Raw genomic sequence first — 25770 nt, forward strand, 5'->3', positions numbered from 1 at the left:
TTTATTGAAGATTTTATTAGACAAACAAATTCTTAAAATACATGCAATACTCAACAAAATAACATTCACAATAATATTAATATAATATAATTAATATAATATAATATAATATAATATAAAAAAGAACAGAACAGAAGAAAGAAAGAACAAAGAGAAAGAAGAAGAATAAAAGTGTGAATAAAGGCAAAGACATAATGTTATCCACTGTTTGAATCAGCAAAGAAAAGAAACTTCCGACTATACCCATTGTACTAATTTAGAATTAAACCATTATTTACACAGTTGCGTGAAGTTGTTTCTTGTTAACTTAATTTAACTTTATCTGACAAATACTTTACATTGCATGGCTCATTCAATATCTGCCAGAAAGCATTTATTATCGCCGTACCCTTTGAGATATCCCTTAATTATTGATCATTCCTGGTTTACTTCTTGTGTTGAATTCCCTCTCACTGCTCAAAGACTATTGCGATGAATATGCTTTCTTGGAAACATTGAACGGGATTGAGCAGCAGCTCTCAGGCCAAATTACAACCTAGAGCAGAGAGGACACTAACACAGTATCTAACTCACAATGCCTAACAGTATCTATCTCACAGTGTCTAACTCCTTGGAAACATTTTGTGCTAGCTCAGATGTTAGAGACGCTCCCTGCAGTTGCTACTGTTGCCATGATTGATGGGATCTGTAAGCCTATTGCTTCCACCTGTTAAGAGGTATGAGCACATGTTGGAGAGGAGATATCCATTTGAAATGCGCATAGTGCTGTTGAAACATGTTGAGTCTTCAGGGGCCCCCTTTGGATAAGATTTTTATCTCTTTATGCTGATGCTACATGAATATTAAAAAAGCAATTAGATGAGGTTTACCTGACAAGCACAGGGAGGGAAAAGTGGGGGAGAGCAATGTGTGGGAGGTTCCTTTCGATGTGCGAGGCCTCAGCCCACCTCATCTAAAACCCTCTGCTAAATTATATAATGCCATTTCCAAATTCAGACGCGAGTGCTAATATCAATTAGACTAACATGCTGGTAACTGCAGTTTGGCTTGTCGCCAGAGTTATTAAGGAAATATCTGATCATACAACAAACTGATTCTTCACAAACAGAATGACTTCAGATTAAAGAAATTTTGGAGCAGGTCCATACATCCTTTTCTTTCATTAGTGCTTTTCAGCCCCCATGCGATCATTTCATGAGCATCGTGTGCCCATGATGCTCCATGCTCAGGTTCACGGAGAAAGCACAATTGCACACAGAATGTCCACAGGGATGCTCGAAGGGGGATGACTGAAATGTTCACATAGGCCATGGTGGAAGTCTCAAGTCTCAAAGGGCAGGTTCATCATCTAAGAGTGCTTCCATATCCCTCTTTGTCACCACAAGCCCAAGTGCCCTTCATGGCTAGGAGTGCCTTCTACCAGCTTAGGCTGGTAAGAGACCTAGCCCTATACGGCCTAGGATCCTTGTGCCTACGGGACCGCCTCTCCTGGTATGCCCCACGGAGGACCTTACGGTCCACAAATAATAACATCTTGGAGGTCCTGGGCCTCAAGGAAATTAGACTGGCCTCGACCAGGGCCAAGGCCTTTTCAGCTGTGGCCCCAGCCTGGTGGAATGCTCTGTCACAAGAAACCAGGGCCCTGTGGGATTTCGCATCTTTCCGCAGGGCCTGCAAGATGGAGCTATTTCACCAGGCCTTCGGTCAGGGCTCAGCCTGACTCCCTCTTCTCTTTTTGTATAAGAACTACTATGAAAGAGGCCTCCCAGCATTCTCACAGGCCCATATAAGATCAGCGTAAACAGTTGGGCCTGATGAGCATTTAAGGTCCTCATTCCTACTTTGCAGGTTGCCATCTGATTGGATTTCACTTTGATTCTGACTTGATTTTAAGATGTATTTTAATTGATTGCTTGATTTTATGGCAATGTGTCATATATTTGATGTTAGCTGCTCTGAGCCTCGTTTTGGCCGTGGAGGGTGGGGCATAAATAAATGTGTTGTTGTTGTTGTTGTTGTTGTTGTTGTTACAACACTTTCCAGGCAAGCATTTCCTGACCATTGTCACCCAAGCATTGGTAAACTCTAGGCTGAATTTTTGCCCTATGTTCTGTTTGGGACTTCCCTTGAGGATGGTCCAGAAGCTGCATGTGGTACAAAGTGTGGCAGCTTGACTACTCACTGGGATGACCACCACGTTGCTCCACAATTGCCAACCTGTTACTGCAGTGTTTAAAGAATTGCACTGGCTGCCAATTAGCTGCCAAGCTAAGTTAAGGATGAATAAAGTCCTATACAGCTTTGGACCAGGATCCGGGAAAGATTGTCTCACTCTCCAAGTGTGGAGCTCCTGCAGATACCATCTACACAATGTAGGGATGTGGCTTTTAACATTGTGGCACCTACACATTGGAATTGCTTTGAGGCTTTCTACATGCATCAAAAGGAACGCGGGCGGCGCTGTGGTCTAAACCACTGAGCCTCTTGGGCTTGCCGATCAGGAGGTCGGCGGTTCGAATCCACATGATGGATTGAGCTCCAGTTGCTCTGTCCCAGCTCCTGCCAACCTAGCAGTTTGAAAGCACACCAGTGCAAGTGGATAAATAGGTACCACAGCGGCGGGTAGGTAAACAGCATTTCTGTGTGCTCTAGCTTCTGTCACGGTGTTCCGTTGCACCAGAAGCGGTTTAGTCCTGCTGGCCACATGACCCAGAAAGCTGTCTGTGGACAAACGCCAGCTCCCTCGGCCTGAAAGCAAGATGAGCGCTACAACCCCATAGTCGCCTTTGACTGGACTTAACCATCCAGGGGTCCTTTACCTTTTTTACTTTTACGTTTTATATGCATCTAGTTAACTGTTGCATGAAACCAGATACTGGACTTAATAGATCCTGATCCTGAAGGACTCTCCTTCTGATCTTATAGTTTTAAATGAAAGGGCAGTGATGAGAATAAATTGGTTTCACTCAGAGAGGGAAGCAAACTGAGGGAATCTTACCAAAGGACCCTCCACCCACTGCCTTGTCTGGAGTTCGAAGAAACCAATGACAACTCCAGTCTTTGTGGAGTTGTGCCTAGAGATGGGAAGGCCTGGAAAAAATGGGGGGGGGAAACCTGGTGTGTGTGTCCCCCCCCCCAATTTTCCAGTTTTTTCCAGGCCTTCCCATCTCTAGTTGTGCCCCACCATAATGAGGCCTAATACCAAATTCTCACAAGCAGAAAACAGTTGCCTGATAGTATGTGTGTGTGTATGTATAACAAAAATGGGATCAGTTACATGTACCTTAATATCCTTCAGCTGCCTATTTGTACTTGCAATCTACAAAGGAAGATGCAGCCAGACTTCTCTTTTCTTGATATCAGATGTCACATTACTGACTGCCAGCGAAAGTTCTACATTTAAACACTTTCCCCCCAAATGCCAGTAAACAGCACCTGCAGATCTAGGAAACAGCTCACAGTGTCCTTATATGCCTTCCCAGTTTGGAAAACAAATGGATTGGCTCTTTTAAAAAAATGGCAACAAGGTGGGGGGAATTTTGTTGTAAATGACACCTATTTGTCTGGTTGAGATTGTGAAGGCAGATTTAACACTATTACATTTACAAAACAGGAGGGGAAAAGGGAGAGCAAAGCAGATTGGAGAAAACAGTGAGAAAATTCCCCCTTTCAGCAAGTACCATGCTAATGCTATGTTATCTTTTTTCAGGAAATACTCACTGTAGATAAAGCCAAGGAATCTCTCAGGCCATGACTGCATTGCAGGCTGTTGAACTAAATGACCTCAGGGTTCCTTCCAGCTGCAATTCTGTGATTCCATGCCTGAAACCTTGGCCTCTTATGTAACCGCATACTTTTTCTCCTCTGCTCTTTTGAATTTCAAGCTGCTCTTCACTTACAGCTCTGTAGTTTTTGAGCGGTGGCAGCTCTTTAAACAGATCATGAATAGGTTTTTTTGTTGACATGCAGTGATAACCTATGGTGAATGTTGACCAAAGATCATAAATTGACAACAATCCTTGGTTAACAGGGTAAATAAACCATGGTTAAGCCGTGGGCCAAGGTTCAGACCACCAGATTTAGCTATGGTTAGCTAAACCAATCTTTATGTGGTGTGGTCTAAACCACTGAGCCTCTTGGGCTTGCCAGTCAGAAGGTTGGCAATTTGAATCCCCGCGATGGGGTGAGCTCCCTTTGCTCTGTCCCAGCTTCTGCCAACCTAGCAGTTCCAAAGCACGCCAGTGCAAGGAGATAAATGGGTACCGTTATGACGGGAAGGTAAATGGCCTTGTGCACTCTGGCTTCTGTCACAGTGTTCTGTTGTGCCAGAAGTGGTTTAGTCATGCTGGCCACATGACCCGGAAAGCTGTCTGTGGACAAACGCCGGCTTCCTCAGCCTGAAAAGCGAGATGAGCGCCGCAACCCCATAGTCACCTTTGACTGGACTTAACCATCCAGGGATCCTTTACCATTTACCTTATAAATCATGGGTTAGCTTTATGTGTAAATGAAGCCTCTTGTCAGGTGGCAGAAGAACCCACCACAAGCACAGGTTGCCAGGAATGGATAGGAAGAGGTAAAAACCTTACCATCTGCTTTTTATTCAATATTTACAGTGAGAGGCTTGGGAATGCAACCTCTTAGAATAAATAAGTCTCCACACCCCCTTCTCTCCCACTTTCTCATTCATCAACAGCACCACCTCCACCACCAACACGGTTGCCTAATAATAATAATAATAATAATAATAATAATTTATTTATAACCCGCCCATCTGGCTGGGTTTCCTCAGCCACTCTGGGCTGCTTCCAACAGAATATTAAAATACAATAACCAATTAAACATTAAAAGCTTCCCTAAACAGGGCTGCCTTCAGATGTCTTCTAAAAGTCTGGTAGTTGTTTATTTCTTTGACATCTGATGGGAGGGCGTTCCACCGGGCAGGTACCACTACTGAGAAGGCCCTCTGCTTGGTTCCCTGTAACTTGGCTACTCGCAGCGAGGGAACTGCCAGAAGGCCCTCGGCACTGAACCTCAGTGTCTGGGCAGAACGATGGGGGTGCCATCTATCTACAAGCTCTTTGCTCTCCTACCTTTAAGGCTCACCAGGTTCTGGGAGATGGTGTGTCTGGAATGCTTTCTAGTGAAAACGTGTCAGTCAACTGCTCTGGCTTGGCCTCTTCCTCCTCTCCCATGATTTCCCAACTTTCCCCCTCATCCTCCTCTGAGCTGTGACCTCCCGCAAATCCCTGTTGTAATTCTGAACTGTCTTCCTCTTCTCTGGAAGGGTCAGGCAGTCTCCACCATTTTTCTTCTGCCCAGTCCCTGACACCTACGAATCCTGCCAGACATCCTTGAATTCCTATTGGTGATGCACTAGGAAGTGACCACTAGGCAATTTCTGGTTAAATAGCCTGTAACATGGTCATAGCAATAAGGCAAGCTGACATGGCAGTCCTATACAGACTTATCTGAGAGTAAGTATCATCGAACCCAGTGGGAAACACTTCTGAGTAGACATGCGTAGGACTGGTTGTGCTATAAATGAGCAGAAGAAACAGTGAAAAGAACATGCTGTCTATATATGTAGGAAAGCTACCTGCGTAACACGACTTCTGTGCATATTTGCAAATTCCATCAAAGAGCAAAGACATGGGGGAAGGAAAGATGCGTCAAAGAAAGTGGTGGGGGGGGGAAATTGCAGCGAGCAGCATTTTACAAAGCAGAGTAAATAATACACCCTTTCATATAACACCTACAACACCAATTATCCACCTCCTCTGAGGCTGAAATTCCCACATTATAATTTTCCCCATTCTGGGAAGCAGCCAAGTATGAAACCATTTTCTCTCTCCCTCTCTTTCCTTCTTGCCCTTGAAGGTATCTCATCCCAAGGCATTGCATCGAAGGGAGTCCGTATTGCGACACAGAAGTTAATTCCATCCGAGGGAAAACAAAACAAACCACTGACAGTTGCTCAAGAGACAAGTCACAGGTGTAATTACAGGAAAGGCCACCATTCAAAAGGTGTTCGAAACAATAGTGCTTTGGAGGAGCAAAGATGGATTTATCGCCTGCGGTCACACAATTTTATTGTACTTTGTTCTTCGCAGATTTAGAAGGGGCAGACAGACAGCATAATCACGTTAGAGCCTGCGTACGGATGACAGTGAAGAGTTCTTCCGCAGGATCCAAGTTTAGTAATGCTTATAGTAATGTTTATAATTCAAATCCATGGGGCTTATGTTGGTCAAGACTAACATGTCCTTTTTATTTCAGTTAGGTCTGTTCTAGGCAAAACCTAGGCTTCTTGGTACCCACAGAGTGACATCAGTTTCGCTCTGCCTATGTGGATCTCCCTGTTGAGCCTGCAGCATACCTGCTAGGTCATGGAAAAAAACCCCAAACAGGTTGTTCTGGGGCAGGGGAGGAACTAAGCTGTGGCATTTGCCTCCTAGGTGGGTCATAAGGAAAAGGTTAAAATGAGTGTGATGTGATTGGCCAGTGGGAACTGATAGGAGGAGTTAGGGTTAGAGGGGGTGTTGTGTGGAAATCAGTTGAGAGTTGGGAGTTGAAGGAGGAGGAGGGAGGATATAAATCTGTGGGTTGGTCGTGTTGTGTGGTGAGAGAGTGAGAGGAATTGTTAGGTGGAGTCAGATAGATAGTTGGAATAATCAGTTTGAAGTTGTTAGGAACGTATAGGTCAGTAAAGGAACTAAGATTAAGAAACTGCCAAGAAAGATTAACTGAAACCATAAGCTTGTTCATGCCTATAAATAAACTTGATTATTTGTTAATGTTAACAACTGTCTGGACTCTATGAGTACCCGTGAGGAGAAACGGGTTGGTGGCAGCGAAGAAAGCAATCACAGTGGTGGCACAGGGTCAATAGACCGTCAAATGTCCGTGGGCCCTGTGTGATTGCCACATAAGCCAACCTAGGATCTGTTAGATCCTGAGCTGGCCTCACTGCTGTCACCTGGTGGCATTGGTAAAAGGTAAAGTTAAAGGACCCCTGGACAGTTAAGTCCAGTCAAAGGCAACCATAGGATGCAATGCTCATCTCGCTTTCAGGCCGAGGGAGCCGGCGTTTGTTCACAGACAGCTTTCCAGGTCATGTGGCCAGGATGACTAAACCGCTTCTGGTGGGACACCGTGATGCATGAAAACACAATTTACCTTCCTGCCGCAGCAGTACCTATTTATCTACTTGTGCTGGTGTGCTTTTGAACTGCTAGCTTGGCAGAAGCTGGGACAGAGCAACGGGAGCTCACCAAATTGTGTGGATTTGAACGACCAACCTTCTGATCAGCAAGCCCAAGAGGCTCAGTGGTTTAGACCACAGCGCCACCCATGTCCCCTCAGATGGCATTGGACACAACCCAAGACTGTTGCAGCAATCCACCTTCCACCCTGGGGGACGTAAGTGGTGGAGCTGTGGTTGCAGCTGTGGTTCCATGCAGCAGGCTAGGGTTGGGATTGTTCAGTTAGTCCGGATCAAACTCATTAGTTGCTACAAGTGGGGCTTACAAGACAAGAAAGCATTTTCTTTCCAAGCACAATTCAAAGTGTCGGTGCAGACCTAAATTGCCTTGGCCCTGTATTGCCCTGGCTGAACGAAGAAGTGTCTCCACCTCCATCATTCAGCCAGGACACTGAGGTCCAGCTCTGATGGCCTTCAGGCGGTTCCCTCATTGTGATGTTACTGGGAACAAAGCAGAGGGTCCTAAGTGGTCGTCTGAAGGTATCTGAAGGCAGCTCTGCTCAGGGAAGATTTTAGTGTTTGATGTTGTCTTGTGTTTTTAGGATTTTTTGTTGGGAGCTGCCCAGAGCGGCTGTGGCAGCCCAGTTAGATGAGTGGCATATAAATGTGTTGTTTTTGTTTTTGTTGTTTCAGTATGGAGTGCTCCTCTTCAGATTTCAGGCTGCCATTCATGACTCTTTCTAGAATACACAGCTGCCTTTTCCCATTCCAGCTAATTTTCTGTGTTTTCTGCTTGCCCCTTCTAAAAACTAGCCAAATCTAAACAAAAAAATTTCCTTCCAGTAGCACCTTAAAGACCAACTAAGTTAGTTCTTGGTATGAGCTTTCGTGTGCAAGCACACTTCTTCAGATACACTGAAACAGAAGTTGCCAGACCCTTCTATATAGTGAGAAGGTGGGGAGGGGTATTACTCAGAAGGGTGGTGGGAATGGGTGATTGGCAGATAGCTGAGATGAGCCTGTTGACGACTCTTAACGACTGCAATAGGTCTTACAGGAAAAAGCAAGGGGTGAGAAGGTGAGAAATGGCTTTGTCATGTATAATGAGATAAGAATCCAATGTCTTTGTTCAGCCCAGGTCTCTCCATGGTTTTAAGTTTAAACTGTAACTGGAACTATGGAAGGCACCACATTGAGCCGCATGAAATGGAAGTCCATCAACCTCACCAAGAAACTTGCACAGGTACAGACTGATATCTTCTTTCTTACTAAATGCAAGAACCTGGACATTATACCCAAGGGTCTTAGAATTAAGAACCCTCTACTATCCACGTATCCCACTGAATATGCAAGAAAACTATGCAACCATGGAGAGACCTGGCCTGAACAAAGACATTGGATTCTTATCTCATTATACATGACAAAGCCATTTCTCACCTTCTCACCCCTTGCTTTTTCCTGTAAGACCTATTGCAGTCGTTAAGAGTCGTCAACAGGCTCATCTCAGCTATCTGCCAATCACCCATTCCCACCACCCTTCTGAGTAATACCCCTCCCCACCTTCTCACTATATAGAAGGGTCTGGCAACTTCTGTTTCAGTGTATCTGAAGAAGTGTGCTTGCACACGAAAGCTCATACCAAGAACTAACTTAGTTGGTCTTTAAGGTGCTACTGGAAGGAAATTTTTTTGTTTTGACTATGGCAGACCAACACGGCTACCTATCTGTAACTAGCCAAATCTAGTGAGTTCATACCTTGCCTTTCAACAAGACAGCTAACAAAAATTATGGTAAAAATTAATTTAAGACAAAGCCACTGAAATACTACAGCTGGTTTTCTGTCAATTAGATAACCCTTGTGAGTCACCAAACCTAGGCCCTTCATGAAATCCACAAGCCCCCCTCTTCTCATCTCACTTCCCCTGATTTCACCCAAATATGCCCTTTCCTCCACAGCCTTCTAAAATTAGTAGCTAAAAGATCTGTCAAGAAGGCTGAAGGGAACATACCTGCTCTGTGGCTGCAATTTCAGGAGAGCAACAAAATCCTACAATTATACAGAAATCCATAATAATGCAACAGGTTGTGTCATCACTGGTCGTCTGTACAGAAATCAATCTGGGCCTTAAATGAAAATAAAAACACCCCACTGTTCATTTCTATCAATAGAACAGTCAGCAGATTTATTATATTATGTTATATTGGGTTTATATCATTTTCTGTTATACACACAGCTAACCATATGCGGGGACGTGGGTGGCGCTGTGGGTAAAACCTCAGTGCCTAGGGCTTGCCGATTGCATGGTCGGCGGTTCGAATCCCCGCGGCGGGGTGAGCTCCCGTCTTTCGGTCCCAGCTCCTGCCCACCTAGCAGTTCGAAAGCACCCTTAAGTGCAAGTAGATAAATAGGTACCGCTTACCTAGCGGGAAGGTAAATGGCGTTTCCGTGTGCTGCTCTGGTGCTGGCTCGCCAGAGCAGCTTAGTCACGCTGGCCACGTGACCCGGAAGTGTCTCCGGACAGCGCTGGCCCCCGGCCTCTTAAGTGAGATGGGCGCACAACCCTAGAGTCGGACACGACTGGCCCGTACGGGCAGGGGTACCTTTACCTTTACCTTAACCATATGCACTGTTTTGCAAATCATCTTGAACTTGACCAATGTAACCTCCATACATTTAAATCAATGGGGTCCCCTGAATCCCATCACAAGGGATTTTAATCCAATGTAAAAGCCCACAATTTACATCTGCAGTCAATCCGTTGATTGGAGATTAGTTGATTAATCACACTGCCTAATCAGGTAATGCTTTCAGGTCTGTTGGCTATTCATCAGTTTAAGCAAATGACAGTAAACAGCCAGAAGTACCTTCTTTAGGCTTTGGGGTACAATTCTGGTGGGGAGGAGATATAAGAGACATTTGCAGAAGCTCTTCATGCCATTTCTTCCTGGTTTCCATGAGCTCATCCTGTGCACAGCCCAAGGCCACAGAGGTATAGCCCCATCCCCTATGGTCTGAGTCAGGGGTAGCCAATGTAATTCTTCCAGATGTCATTTGACTATTTCATTGTCCTTGACTAAAGGTTATGTTGGGAGCTGGAGTCCAGCAAGATCAGAGTTGTGGCCTCCTTGTCTACACAAGGATCATCTACTGGTGGTGTTGATGTGAGTGGTTGCTAACTCACACCATACCCTGGATCAATGTTTCCCAAACTTGGGTCTCCAGCTGTTTCTGGGCTACAACTCCCATCTTCCTTAGTTAGCAGGACCCAGTAGCCAGGGATGATGGAAATTGAAGTCCAAAAGCAGCTGGAGACCCAAGTTTGGAAAACATTACCCTAGATTCTGTCATAGTGATGTGTGCGTGTGGGGCCACATGACCTGGAAAGCTGTCTGTGGACAAACACTGGCTCCCTTGGTCTGAAAGCGGAGATGAGCACTGCAACCCATAGTTGCCTTTGACGGGACTTAAAAGTTCAGGGGTCCTTTACTATTACCTTATTCACCTGTCAGATTGAGGGTAGCTATTCCACCCCTCCCTCAGAAAAAGTTCTGTGTCCATAGAATCGTGGCCTGGATGAATAAAGTGGTACCTCAGGTTAAGAACTTAATTCGTTCTTAACCTGAAACTGTTCTTAATCTGAGGTACCACTTTAGCTAATGGGGCCTCCCGCTGCCGCCGTGCCGCCGCTGAGTGATTTCTGTTCTCATCCTGAAGCAAAGTTCTTAACCCGAGGTACTATTTCTGGGTTAGCGGCGTCTGTAACCTGAAGCGTCTGTAACCTGAAGCGTCTGTAACCCGAGGTACCACTGTATAGCATAGGATGGTAGTCTATGTTTTACTCAGAGTGAACCCATTACACAGGAAAGTTCTTGGGCCACACTGATTTCAGTGGAACTCAAGGATGTTCTTTGGATTGCACCAATGCCTCACTTTCTCCACAGTGGGGAACCTTAAGCAATTGCTCCCAGCCTTCTTTTTACATTGAGACTATATTTTCTTCCCTAATTCTGAACTAGGGTTTCCATGGGTCTGTCAGCTTCTTACTGCGTTCACAGATGTATGGGTAAGGTTCAAGCAAAGAATTTATAGGTTTTTGTGCTGCTGCTGTTTTGGCCGTTTGCCAGTTTCCCAAAAACTTTGCAGGAATATGAAAAAGAGAAAAAGCCCTGAAGGAAACAGCCACTGGTTGTGCTGCTGTGATGTCACAGAAGCCTAAGAGGTTACAGTCACCTGAGCTCTGGCTTTTGTTTATTAAAATGAATCTTCTTAGCATTTGCTACACTGCTGTGACTGCAGGGGCTGTTCTGGTAAAGTGAGGAAGTATGGGTTTAAAATAAAACCAATTAGAAAACCCATTTTCTGTGGATTTTCATGGGCTTCTGCTTGTTTCTCTTAAGCTTCATACTTGCTATGTATTAAGCTGGTTTCCCCAGCTAACATAAGATTGGTTGGACTAATACAAATAGATTCCCCGCACCCCACTCAAGAAATTGTTTCCTCAAGCTGGCAAATTTCCTCATATTTCTGGGATGTAGTGCCAATCAGCAGCACTGATGTTAATAATACAATTACACAACCAGACTGGCTCCAGCTATCGGCAGCAGGGAGGAAACATGTAAGAACTGAACATACAAAACCTTGTTTAGCTATTCACAGACCTCCCCACCTCCACCCCCTGCTCCATTTTATGGGCGATGGGACCGAGTAGCAAATTATGCTTCCTGTTCGAATTTTGTCCAAGCATATTAGTTGCCCGTTCCCTATGCTTGGCCTCATGCGTACATGACAAGCTTCTCTAACCTCAGCCCAAGATGCGAGAATCAAAAAAGATATCCATCTGTGATTTGAAGAGTGGAAGAGGACAGCAGCCTTCTCGGGAACTCGTGCTTCCCCATCCTTCACCTGACAAACAAAAACAAAATACGAGAGATCTGAACTGACGTGTCTCTAGTTTCATACACTTGAAAGAATTTCTGGAATTATGCTTTCTAAGGAAATGAGTCAAGGGGCCTCCAGCCTCTGTGATATGTGTTTTCTTTTCACGATCTCTTTCTGCAGCTTCATGGCAACGCGGTTATGAACAGAAACCAACCTCAGCTTGTCGCCTTAATGGGGGAACAATCTGGCCTCCACCTCACCCTGAAGATAATTATGCTAAAACAATAGCAGCAAGCTTTCCACTAACTAGCAGTAACGGGGAGAAACTGCCGCTGCCATCCATCAAAAGGATCATTTGGATAATGAGGAGAGATGTCTACTGACATATTTCAGCAGGGGTGGCCTTCTCACTGGGAGCGATTCTCAAAACGCCAAATTCTATCAGATTTAAAGTGCAAACATCACACTCTCAATGGCTTTTTTGTCCAGCCTTCTTGGGCAAAGACTCTTGCAAAAATGAGCCGCTGCCATGTAAGTGGTATTCATGAGCTGGAAGAATCTTCTATGTGTGTGTGAGAGAGTAGATGCACACATTCTAGTTCATTTGCTCTCATAATTGCCCAAATCTGTCAAAAGACTGAATCCTACTAATAAAGTACATTTACTGCTGTCACTCAGGGAGACCAAATCCCCTTTGCTCTCTGGAGGAAGCACCTAATCTGATTATTGATTTACAGCTTGTATGGTTAGTTGAGGAATGCACATCTCTCGGAATCTAAGCATTCTGGGATTCTTTTCTACCCAGGAAGTGTTGTTATCACCAAAACACTACAACAAAACACTGTCTATGGTAGTAGTAGTAGTAATACAGTGGTACCTCAGGTTAAGTACTTAATTCGTTCCGGAGGTCCATTCTTAACCTGAAACTGTTCTTTACCTGAAGCACCACTTTAGCTAATGGGGCCTCCTGCTGCTGCCGCGCCATGGAGCACAATTTCTGTTCTCATCCTGAAGCAAAGTTCTTAACCTGAAGCACTATTTCTGGGTTAGCGGAGTCTGTAACCTGAAGTGTATGTAACCTGAAGTGTATGTAACCTGAGGTACCACTGTAATTATTATTATTATTATTATTATTATTATTATTATTATTTATACCCTGCCCACTCTGGGCGGCACCCAACGGAATATTAAAAACACGATAAAACACAATAAAACATCTAAAATTTCCTAAGCAGGGCTGCCTTCAGATGTCTTCCAAAAGTCAGATAGTTGTTTATTTCCTTGACATCTGAAGGGAGGGCGTTCCATGGGGTGGGCGCCACTACCGAGAAGGCCCTCTGCCTGGTTCCCTGCAACCTCACTTCTCGCTGGGAGGGAACTGCCAGAAGGCCCTTGGAGCAACACACACATAGTGTAGGCAGCCAATCCCCAGGGACGACTAGGATCAGGGTCCTGTAGGAACAACAATCTTCCACAGACGCTGTTTTGTTCCTGGTCAGGAGTTTTTGCAATGGCAAAAGCCACATCTACCTCCAACCACGACATTCTTATTTGGACACTAGGGTGGTTCATAAAAAACTTTTTTTTAATGCCTGCTCCAAAGGTCTTATCTTACTACACTAGGGATTATATAGCTATATCTAAAATTTCATGCATATCAGTTAATATCTTGCTCCTCCTCCACTGTATTGAATTGAAATTTCAGCCTTCACGACACAGGAAAACGGCCAAGTAAACAGCTATTTTCGTCACTTTGCGACCAATTTCAGCGAAGACCTTTGGAGCAGGCATTTTCAAAAAAAGTTGGACACCCTTTTGGTTTCTGAATTTTCATGAAGCCCACACTTGTAAGCATGACTTCATAGCCGTAAGGACTGGAAAGCTGCCGTTTTTAATCGGAGTCTTGCTCTACACTCAAACTCACATTCTGCGCTGTTTTTGCAGCAACCTCAAGCAGTGGCTTCTTTTGAAAACGACATAAAACACTGCCCATGAGTACATTTCAACATGTGTGAAGCAGTACGCCCAATTGGTACTCCACATTTTTTACTTTTAAATTTGCTACCTTGTCCAGTCATTCACACAAGCATCTGCACATGTGTACAGCATAATGTCAATGACAAACCTAGACAGCATCTTAAAAAGTAGAGACCTTGCCAACAAAGGTCCGTATAGTAAAAGCTATGGTTTTCCCAGTAGTGATGTATGGAAGTGAAAGCTGGACCATAAAGAAGGCTGATCGCCGAAGAATTGATGCTTTTGAATTATGGTGCTGGAGGAGACTCTTGAGAGTCCCATGGACTGCAAGAAGATCAAACCTATCCATTCTGAAGGAAATCAGCCCTGAGTGCTCACTGGAAGGACAGATCCTGAAGCTGAGACTCCAGTACTTTGGCCACCTCATGAGAAGAGAGGACTCCCTGGAAAAGACCCTGATGTTGGGAAAGATGGAGGGCACAAGGAGAAGGGGATGACAGAGGACGAGATGTTTGGACAGTGTTCTTGAAGCCACCAGCATGAGTTTGACCAAAATGCGGGAGGCAGTGGAAGACAGAAGTGCCTGGCGTGCTCTGGTCCATGGGGTCACGAAGAGTTGGACACGACTAAACGACTAAACAACAACAACAACACAGCATAATGTGTGAGCAGCCCTCAGATAATCGGAGTTCTTATGCTCCATACACCGATATGCATGTGGAGGAAAGCCTGCACACAGATTAAGTTGTCATCTCATACAATAGCAATCTTTTTTGATGCCTGGAAAACTTGGATGCAGAGATATTAAAACTGCACAGTATCTTCACCCTCCCTTAGCACGAATGCCCACTTAATCTTTTCCTGGCCTGTCCTTTGAGTTGCAGCTGGGCTTATTTCCTGACAATATTTGTCTTGGGAAAACTCCTTGGGCACACAAGAGGGAGTCACAATTGTAGGAAATCAGGTGTAGCTGGCAAAAGGTTATTAAAGAGCAAACTGGGGATAATGTGCTACACCGGCACGCAAAGTCTGAAATGCACTCGACAAAACACTTGCTTTGGAAACAAAAATGAGTAAGTAGCCGCACAGAAACCAGCAAAACAAAACCAGCATGCAGATCAAAGGCACAGCAGCTGGATTGCATATGCATACAAAAGACCCAATATAAGGTCATCCTGCCACTTCAGAGACAGCTATATCAGTACCTGCGCACTGATATGCAGCTGAAATTACAGTGTTTTTCGCTCTATAAGACGCACCAGACCACAAGACGCACCTAGTTTTTGGAGGAGGAAAACAAGAAAAGAAAAAATTCTGAATCTCAGAAGCCAGAACAGCAAGAGGGATCGCTGTGCAGCGAAAGCAGCAATCCCTCTTGCTCTTCTGGCTTCTGGGATAGCTGCGCAGCCTGCATTCGCTTCATAAGACGCACACACATTTCCCCTTACTTTTTAGGAGGGAAAAAGTGAGTCTTATAGAGCAAAAAATACGGTAAGTTTGTTTATTATAAAAGCCTGATGTAGCAGGACAGATTTGCCCCATGTAACAGGAGTCCGAGTGCCAGACTAAGATCAGTGAGACCCCAGGTCCACAAATCTGCATTTGGCCATCAAACTCTTTGGTTCCTCTCAATCACTAGTTCAGATTCACCTACTTCACAAGGTTGTGGTGAGGATGAAATAGGAGATGAAGCCACGTAGGCTGACCTGAACTCCTCGGGAGAAGGGTGACTTCAATTGTAATCGATAAATATAAGAGAGTTTACAAACTGCTTGCAAGTACACCTTTTTTCAAGGATCAAGTAGTCAACTTCTCAGAAGAGTGGAATCATTAGACACTCAGAGTCTTCTGATTTTGCACTAGGAACTCGATCAGAAGATGAACAGCTATGTTTTAAAATTTATTTGGTTATATGGTCCACACCATGGGTAGGCAAACTAAGGCCTGGGGGTCGGATCCGGCCCAATCGCCTTTTAAATCCGGCCCACGGACGGTCCAGGAATCAGCGTGTTTTTACATGAGTAGAATGTGTCCTTTTATTTAAAATGCATCTCTGGGTTATTTGTGGGGCATAGCAATTCGTTCATCCCCCCCCCCAAAAAAAATATAGTCCGGCCCCCCCACAAGGTCTGGCCCGGCCCTCTGCTGAAAAAGTTTGCTGATCCCTGGTCCAGAGGTTTCCTTTCACTTTGTCTCATTTTTTTTTTGGGGGGGGGGGGTTCATTCCAGTTTGCCTATGTGTGATCTGGCTACTTTATTTTCTTCCCATGTACACAGTGGCGTAGTGTGGGGGGTGCAGGGGGGGCCGGCGGTACTGGGCGCAACATCTGGGGGGCGCTCGCACTCGCAGCTCTCTGCCCCTACCTGGCTCACTCACTCACTCTCACTGCAGTGCTGGCTGTGCGAATCCGATCCGAGCCGCTGGGTCGCCGCCCACTGTGGAGGGGGTGGGTGCCAGGCGTGCGGTGCGGAGAGAGAGCGAGGGACTATCTGGGGGAGGGACAGTGCAGCGGCCGCCCAGCGCAGCGCTGAGCGCGGGAGAGAACCACACCAGACCAGACCAGGCAGCAGCAAGAAGAAGCTGGCAGCGGCGGCAGGTTAGGGGTTAGGGGGCGCAAATTACTTGCCTTGCCCCGGGTGCTGACAACCCACGCTACGCCGCTGCATGTACACTATTTCATATGGGTGGGAAATTGGGACATTTATCATCATCATCATCAATTGCATTTATATTCCACCTTTTCCCCCCAAGAGCTCTCTCTCTCTCTCTCTGTGTGTGTGTGTGTGTGTGTGTGTGTGTGTGTATGCATTGTAGATATTAGAAATGTACAGCACTTCTGGTCTAAGTCCATTTTAAAGAAGGGAGAACAGAGGTCTTGAATTTGCCCATCAAGTGAAAATATTAATTTTGTTACTAAATTTATAGCCCACCCTCCCTCCCAAAGGAATTGAGGGATGCAAACACCATAGTTAGCACCTGTGCAGCCACAAAGGTCTATCTTTCTCTGTGAGATGCCCTGTGTTTTGATTTCAAGGACAGTTAGTAGTTATTTCTCAATTTGCATCTGTGCGTACACATCTGCAGAAGCACATTTTCAAATATGAAAATCTGCTTGCAAATCTCTGCTCCACCTTGTCCTCTTTTTGGGGGGGTGTTGTGCTTCTTCTGTTTCCATGCAGTGTAACAAGGGCCTATGCACAATACATCTTCCAACATGTATGTCTCAGGCAGAAGAGAGCATCTTCACATCCCAATACATGTGTCACTGACTGTTTTCTGCTTCAGCTGCAGTCGGGTGGGGAGGAAGCTTGGCTGTCAACTGAGGCCTCCGAGTCGAATCTCACTTTAAACAGATCCCTGTCTTAGCTACGTTATCTGTCTGCAGTTTCCAACAACTCCTAATGAACACGTGGGCTTCTAACACTACGGCGCTGAGATACCAAAAAGAAACAAGTCTGAGAGCTGGTGCCGCAGATGTCCATGCTAGCAGATTGCACCGTTTTTGGCAAAAGCTCAGTTGATTCTCTCTCCTTAAAAGCTCACGTGGGCCAGCTGTACGCTAACCGTGGAGAGCTAAGGTGCACTGCAGTCATGTTTGCAGAAAGCACTCTGTTTATTCAATCTGAAGTCAATTAGGAGAATCCTTTGAAGTCGTTGGCATGTGTTCATGGGGGTAAATAGTAAAGGGACTCTTATCACCACCCCTAAAAGAATGCAGACGTCCCAGGAGAACATAGAGGCTGACCTGAACAGTTACTCGCTATCTGCATTGGGGCTTGTGGCTTATTTTCCCTCGGCTTTTCAAAGCCAGATCGTGCTCTCTGGCTCCATCCATTATTCAGACAAATAAAGCTTCTTGAGAGCTTGCCAGATTTCACACAGCGGTTTAAAGGTCTGCCCGGCGCTTGACAGTCCCGAGTGTAACAAATAGTCAGGTTCTTGCTTGAGTACTGGTGGTTGGGGTTGTAGCAAAGAGGCAAGTTATTGCTATCAAAGTGTAAGAAACCTTGCGGAGAGATAACAGTGGAGGAATGTTCATTTGTTGGGTCTCTCTGCATTTGAAATAGTCATTACAATATCTGCAAATAGTGGAATAGTTATGCATCCTGAATAGCTGGAGTTTATTCAAGGTGACTTTAAATCAGGCTTCCTCAACCTCAGCCCTCCAGATGTTTTTGGCCTACAATCCCCATGATCCTTAGCTAGCAGGACCAGTGGCCAGGGATGATGGGAATTGTAGTCTCAAAACATCTGGAGGGCAGATTTTGAGGAAGCATGCTTTAAATGGAATATCAATTTCTCGATGGATACTACCAGCCACAAGGACTATATGAAACCTCTAGGTAACTACTCTATTCCGAATTTTAAAATGGAAAGTGTATTGCCAGTGGTCAACAAAAGAGGTTTAAAGACTCTCTCAAGGCAAACCTTTAAAAAACACAGTATAAACACCAACAACTGGGAAACACTGGCCTGCAAGCGCTCCAATTGGAGAACAGCCTTTACCAAAGGTGTCATGGGCTTTGAAGACACTCAAACTCAGGACGCAAGAGAGAAATGTGCTAAAAGGAAGGCACGCTTGGCAAATCAACTCCCACCTGGAAACCTATGTCCCCACTGTGGAAGGACGTGTGGATCCAGAATTGGCCTCCATAGTCACTTATGGACTCACTGTTAAGACAGTGTTCATGGAAGACAATCTTACTTGGCTATGAGTGATCGCCAAAGAAGAAGAAACATCTAGGTTCAGAGCTAGTAAGTCACAGAAGGTTGATTGCTGAAGAGCAGGCACATAGCCATTATGCCCTGATTGTGGACTTTCCAAAAGCATCTAATTGTAGCTCCACAAACCTTTGTTTTTGATTCACCATAGCTCTTCTTATATCCTAGAAATAATAGGCAGGACCTCATAATAATAATAGTACAAATACCTGCTGGAAAAGTAAAGAAAAAGAAGGTACCTTTTATCATATGTGGTGGTCATGTAAGGTAATAAAGACTTTCTAGGAAATGATATACAATGAATTGAAAAAAATGTTTAAAGTAACTTTTGTAAAAACTAAAACAAAAAAACAAACAGAAACCTTCTTACAGTGGTACCTCGGGTTACAGAAGCTTCAGGTTACAGACTCCCTTAACCCAGAAATAGTACCTCGGGTTAAGAACTTTGCTTCAGGATGAGAACAGAAATCATGCAGTGGCAGCGGGAGGCCCCAGTAGCTAAAGTGGTACCTCAGGTTAAGAACAGTTTCAGGTTAAGAATGGACCTCCAGAACGAATTAAGTTCTTAACCTGAGGCATCACTGTATTAGGAATTGTAGGTACAGACTTCCCAAAGGAACAGAAAAGTCTTTTCATGTATGCGACAACAGCAGCACGGATGCTATTAGCTCAGAGATGGAAAGAAGAAATAGTCCCTGCCAGAGATGAATGGTAAACCAAGGTGTTAGACGACGCTGAAATGGTAAAACTGGATGGAAAGCTCAGGAACCAAGAAGACAAAAATTTCAAGGAAAATTTTATAATTTACTTGGGAGGCCACTGTAAGCAGATGAAAACATTAGCAGGATTGTAATCTCACTTGTAATGCAACAAATACTACAGACAATATGGATAGATATAAATTATAGATCATAGAATCATAGAATCATAGAATCATAGAGTTGGAAGAGACCACAAGGGCCATCGAGTCCAACCCCCTGCCAAGCAGGAAACACCATCAGAGCACTCCTGACATATGGTTGTCAAGCCTCTGCTTAAAGACCTCCAAAGAAGGAGACTCCACCACACTCCTTGGCAGCAAATTCCACTGCTGAACAGCTCTCACTGTCAGGAAGTTCCTCCTAACGTTTAGGTGGAATCTTCTTTCTTGTCGTCTGGATCCATTGCTCCGTGTCCGCTTCTCTGGAGCAGCAGAAAACAACCTTTCTCCCTCCTCCTCCTTTTATATATTTGAACATGGCTATCATATCACCCCTTAACCTCCTCTTCTCCAGGCTAAACATGCCCAGCTCCCAGATCATGAAATAATATGCAGTTGAAAATGTTGACAACAGGACCCCTGGAGGGGATGGGGGGAAGTCTCGAGATTCAGAGAAATCTCTCTATATGGATATGTGTATTAAGTTTTGTTATCAATTTATATCTGTAAAATCAAATAAAAATGATTTCAAAACCAAAAAAAACTTGGTGGAGTGCCAATTTCTGATTTGCCTAGGAGTGGACCCTGATACTCTAGACAGATAAATACTGATTATAGAGCACTGTTCCTTTATCCTCTTCGAGAAACCAAGCCAGCCATCCTCCTCGACCTTCTTTGTCTGTTTTCATCTCGAGTCCTGCCAAATGAACTGAAAATCATCTCTTTGGTCAGAAAATCCGAGGAGCTGCTGGTACTTTGCGGCTGCGGATCCCGCTGGAGACGAGCCACTACCGTCGTTCCCCTTGTCAGGATGGATCACGGCAGCGGGCTGACTTACGAAATTGGGATCCCGGGCAGTTAGCAGCATCTGAACAACGCTTGCAATTAGCGCGTTGGCTCTTCTGGGGGAAATGGCTCGTTTCCAGAACGTCACCCGCATCCCGCTAAATCTCGGTGTCTGCTGCCTTTAACTCCCCTCCCTGTGCAAGTATCCAAAAGCTGTCAAGGGCAGTTTGCATTATAAATAATTGCCAGGGGAGGCGGAATATGACTCTGTGTCATTAGGAAAGGAGAATCATCAGTGGCGCGACTCATTGTTCACAATTCTTATTAGGGCCCTGAGAAAAGACCTTGGATACCCTGCTAAATATGCAGTGGTACCTCAGGTTAAGTACTGAATTCGTTCCGGAGGTCCGTTCTTAACCTGAAACTGTTCTTAACCTGAAGCACCACTTTAGCTAATAGGGCCTCCTGCTGCTGCCGCGCCACCGAAGCACGATTTCTGTTCTCATCCTGAAGCAAAGTTCTTTACCTGAGGTACTATTTCTGGGTTAGCGGAGTGTGTAACCTGAAGTGTATGTAACCTGAAGCGTATGTAACCCGAGGTACCACTGTACTTCCTTTGTCTCCAGCTTAGTCTGACTTCCACACATGGACCCCTCGCTGCCCCTGCCCCATCGAGGCAGACCGGCGAACGGAAAGCAAGGATCTTTAAATACGTCAGTGGCCTAAGCAGGGCTTTAAAGATTGCTATCAGCTACATCTTCAAGTGACACGTTACACACAGCGACTGGCAAACAAAAGGTCTGTTCATAGGTTTTTATTAAAGACGATGTTTGCCCAGCAGGTCAATGCACTTGAGTAGCATTTTGTGAGCTGTGACACTCATAACATGAATGAAAGAAGTTCCTGTAAGAGATTACTGCTGAAGAAACTCATTCAAGTATGCAAATGTTTGTTATTAACGGGCAGGTTGCACTTCCGTTTCATTCGGCTTACATGGTTTGGGCATCGTCTTACGTTTGTTTATTTATTCGTTCTTTCCCTACAGTATCTGTCTCCTTCTCCCCCCCTCCCCAGGTCTCTTTCCAAAGGTTCAGGTTGGAGTTTATGTATTTATTATTACATAATAATCAAGTATATTATATAATTGTTGTTTCATAATACCATGAATAATAGGTGCCAACTCTCTGGGGACTCGGAGACTCGAGCAACCCACAAAATTACCCATGAAGGGGCCAGGAACCCACAAATTTCAGTGAATGGCACCCAGGACCCCGGGTACCCATGGTCGTGGGACCAAGCTGGGGGTCCTGTCTTACATATTTAATATTGCAGTTAATCAGTGCTGTCCCCACAATGCCTACTCACTATGGGCCCTACTAAAGCAAACAGTCTAATTGGTCAACGTCTAAAAGATATCGAGCATCAGAACAACCTGGCCAGTATAAGGAAATTTTGCCTTTGGTATATTCATTTTCCAGCTTTCCATTTTGATTCTCTGCACAAACTTATTATCCCAAAATACAGACGTGCTTTTACACTTGCAAGACTGGATGTTTTGCCATCTGTGGTACTTGAGGGTCGATTCCAAAAGATCCTGCCTGAGAAATGTCTTTGCCCCTGTGGCGCTCAACCTTTGTCCCAGGGCGCTCAACCACTGCCACAATGTCCTTTCTTCTATCAGATCAAAATGAGCAGATAACAGCAAAGGTTGCTAGGTTCATAGCAGGGGCAATCAGAATAAGGGCCACTAACTGACTGCTGATTCAGGACTTTAATTTGTGCTCTTATATCAAATTTCCCTTTCTGCGTATACGGTAATGTTTTATTGTTGATATGGCCATTGGCTAATGCGAATAAAGTTTTTATCTATCTATTTAATCAGTGCTGTTTTTTCTAGAAAAAGAGGTGCTGGAACTCACCATGAACACCTCTCTTAGAATGGCAATGGCATCCACCCAAGAGGTGCCAGAACTGAGTTCCGGCGAGTTCCGCCTGAAAAAAAGCCCTGGCAGTTATTCATAGGCAACCATTCAATATACACATCCTTCCAAGTTGGCTTATAAACAGCACCGGCCCACCCATGAGGCAAAGTGAGCCAACCGCCTCAGGCGACAAAGGTGCCAATGAGGATCCCTATTCTCTCATTCTTTCTGATATACATCTTCACTCACTCCTGGCAGGCATCATTTTATCATTCACATCCGGTGCCGAAATGTCTTCGGGCAGCCCTGCTTATAAGAAACAAAGGTGCCTTCAAAAAAAAAACACCAACATTATTAAAATCTAAGCGTTGATCAGGATCCACCGGGCAGTTGGTGGTCTAATAATAATAATAATAATAATAATAATAATAATAATAATAATAATTTATTTATACCCCGCCCATCTGGCTGGGTTTCCCCAGCCACTCTGGGTGGCTTCCAACAAAATATTAATATAAGGGAGGTTTTTTTTAATGTTTGAAGCTTTATTGTGTTTTTAATATTTTGTTGAGAGCCACCCAGTGCGGCTGGGGCAATCCAGTCAGATGGGTGGCATATAAATAATAAAATGATGATGATGATGATGATGATGATTCGGGTTTGGTTTGCTCTCTGCATTCCAAATCACACATTCGTCCGTGAGGTGTGGATCAGGTCTGTTCCTAATGGAATTGCCAAGATCAAATCCCTCAAACTTTCCTAGAGCTAACGGCAGATTGGGATAGATATAAAAGAGCAAAATAAGGAATGCGGCCGCAGGAGAAGAAAGTTGAAAATTGTGCTCATGAAAAGAGGCAAACGGAAAACCAGTGTGCATGCTGACAAGGTGGTAAAAGGCACCAAGGCACATTGGGGTTATGAGGAAGGTAAGTTTATTAACAGGAAGAAGAGAGGGGAAATATTGGGGGGAAATGTGCCATTGGTTACCATATGGGAAATGTGCACTGCCAGATGTTGCAATGTCCTTGTATAAACACATATATCAGCTGCATGGCTGCACTAGAATACCGAATATGCAAATAATGTAGCTCATTTAATCACTCACATATTGAACAAGACTTTGCACACAAAGTGAGGGAGGGACTGCATTTGAGCGAGCACTGCAATTTGTTTCAAACTGTGTTTAATGTTGTGTTTTAAATGGCTGTAACCTGCAATGGGACCTTAGGCCATAGGTAGGCAACCTAAGGCCCGGGGGCCAGATCTGGCCCAATCGCCTTCTAAATCCAGCCCACGGAAGGTCCAGGAATCAGCGTGTGTTTACATGAGTAGAATGTGTCCTTTTATTAAAATGCATCTCTGGGTTATTTGTGGGGCATAGGAATTCGTTCATTTTTTTCTTTTCAAAATATAGTCTGGCCCCCCACAAGGTCTGAGGGACAGTGGACTGGCCCCCTGCTGAAAAAGTTTGCTGACCCCTGGTTAGACTGAAGATTGAGTGACAAATTGAATAAAAAATATAACTCTAAGAAAGTAAAGGTAAAGGACCCCTGGACTGTTAAATCCATGCAAATTCAACTATGGGATGCAGTGCTCATCTTGTTTTTCAGGCCGAGGGAGCCGGTGTTTTGTCTATAGACAGCTTTCTGTGTCATGTGGCCAGCACAACTAAACCACTTCTGGCACAACGGGACACCTAGTGACAGAAACCAGAGTGCACGGAAATGCCATTTACTTTCCCGCCACAGCAGTACCTATTTATCTACTTGCGCTGGTGTGCTTTTGAACTGCTAGGTTGGCAGGAGCAGGGACCGAGCAATGGGAGCTCACCCCGTCACAGGGATTTGAACTGCTGACCTTCTAATCGGCAAACCCAAGGGGCTCAGTGGTTTAGATCACAGCACCACCTGTGTCCCTCCCAAATGTAATAAGTTGAGAGGAGGAGGAAGAGGAGGATACAGAGACCCATGTACATTTCTGGATACTTTCCAGAACTTCCTATTGATTTCCTGTTGCAACCGGAGGCATCCTTCTGCCAATTTGAGTTGGTGCTTAGAAGCGCCATCAGCTGTGGTTTTCAGTTGATCCCTATAATGTATTGTGCAGCTCTGTTTAGTGCCTGGCTACTACCGAAATGGGAAATTGCCCCCAAAGGGAATTTCTTGGGACCCACTATGGTGTAATGGCTGGGGAGTTGAGCTAGAACCATTGTAACCAAGTTTCAGATCTGTGAACATAATTGGTCAGTTGGTTAAGTATTTTAATATATTTACTTGATTTAGGGGAGCAGCTACACCCGTGGATCTAAACACAATAAGAAATAAACAGAATAAATATAAGCTAATCTGACCTACTGGAAGGAAGAGTAGGATCCAAACAAGTAAATGGAAAAGAACATGACAATGTATGGTTCTTAAAGGGAAGATTTTAAATTGAGTGATTGTTCTGGCTTGAAATTAGCTCACCAGCTACTCCTGTAGCTTCAAAGGGGAAGAATAAAAAATCACTCTCTTTCCCACCCCCCCACCTCCATTATATTAATGGCAATAAATTGGATGACACTTGTTAATTTTGGATTTTTCACATCTTCTTTCCCTGTTTGCAAACAGCATTTCAGAAAGGAAATCTAAACCTTGGATTTTCTTTTGCAGCTGCCACTGAAAGATAATTAAATAATAATAATACTAATGAAAGAAAACAAAAGGGTGGAGGAAGGATTATTTACATAGTTACAGGAAGAACTCTGCTTTTTCAGATGCGACAGATGCTTGTTTCACAGTTTAAAGTGTACTTTTTTCTGTTGGCAGGGCTACCTAAGTTTCAACACAGAGAATGGCCCCGTTCCAAACTACTAATCCACAAAGACGTAAAACGGACTTACATTAGGTGTAGATGGTTTGGATGCTGCCAGGCTATTTATATCATCTTATTCTTGGGTCGGCATGACGGTTGGGAAGGTTTGTTAGGTTTCAGCTGAGCCCAAACTTTGCTGACATTTCCTTGTTTGAGTTCAGAAGCCATCAGTCCTGCGGCATTTGAAAGCTTTTGCAAGAGCTGATGTCCCTAAATGGAAAAAGTGATGCGGGTTGCGACAGGCAGAATACAACTGAGGAGTTGACAATGGGGCTGTGGGCTCCCCCCCCCCCCCATATATCTATCTTACACACACACACACACACACACACACATAATTATGGAAGGGATGTGTGTTTAACTACTTTCTCCTCTTTTCTTTCACTCTCTCTTTTTGTTTTAGTTTGGACAAAATAAAAGATGAGTGAATGAGAGAGTTTTTATTCATATTTTTCAAGTTTATACTTTTCATTAGTTTTACAATCAATTTAACATTTCAAAGTTTGC

At 44.5% G+C, this 25770-nt stretch overlaps 1 long non-coding RNA gene across 1 annotated transcript; it reads right to left on the reverse strand.

Annotated features, from left to right (window-relative positions):
• On the reverse strand, window positions 1-25331 carry LOC308486791. The gene is made up of 3 exons (XR_013991313.1): window positions 25292-25331; window positions 9214-9328; window positions 1-31 (listed from the first exon to the last, which is right to left on the reverse strand). It is a non-coding gene; the product is annotated as an uncharacterized lncRNA (long non-coding RNA).
• Between the last annotated feature and the right edge of the window lie 439 nt (window positions 25332-25770).

The sequence above is a fragment of the Podarcis pityusensis genome (assembly GCF_964106645.2).
Source record: "Podarcis pityusensis genome assembly, chromosome: 10".
Classification (NCBI taxonomy): domain Eukaryota; kingdom Metazoa; phylum Chordata; class Lepidosauria; order Squamata; family Lacertidae; genus Podarcis; species Podarcis pityusensis.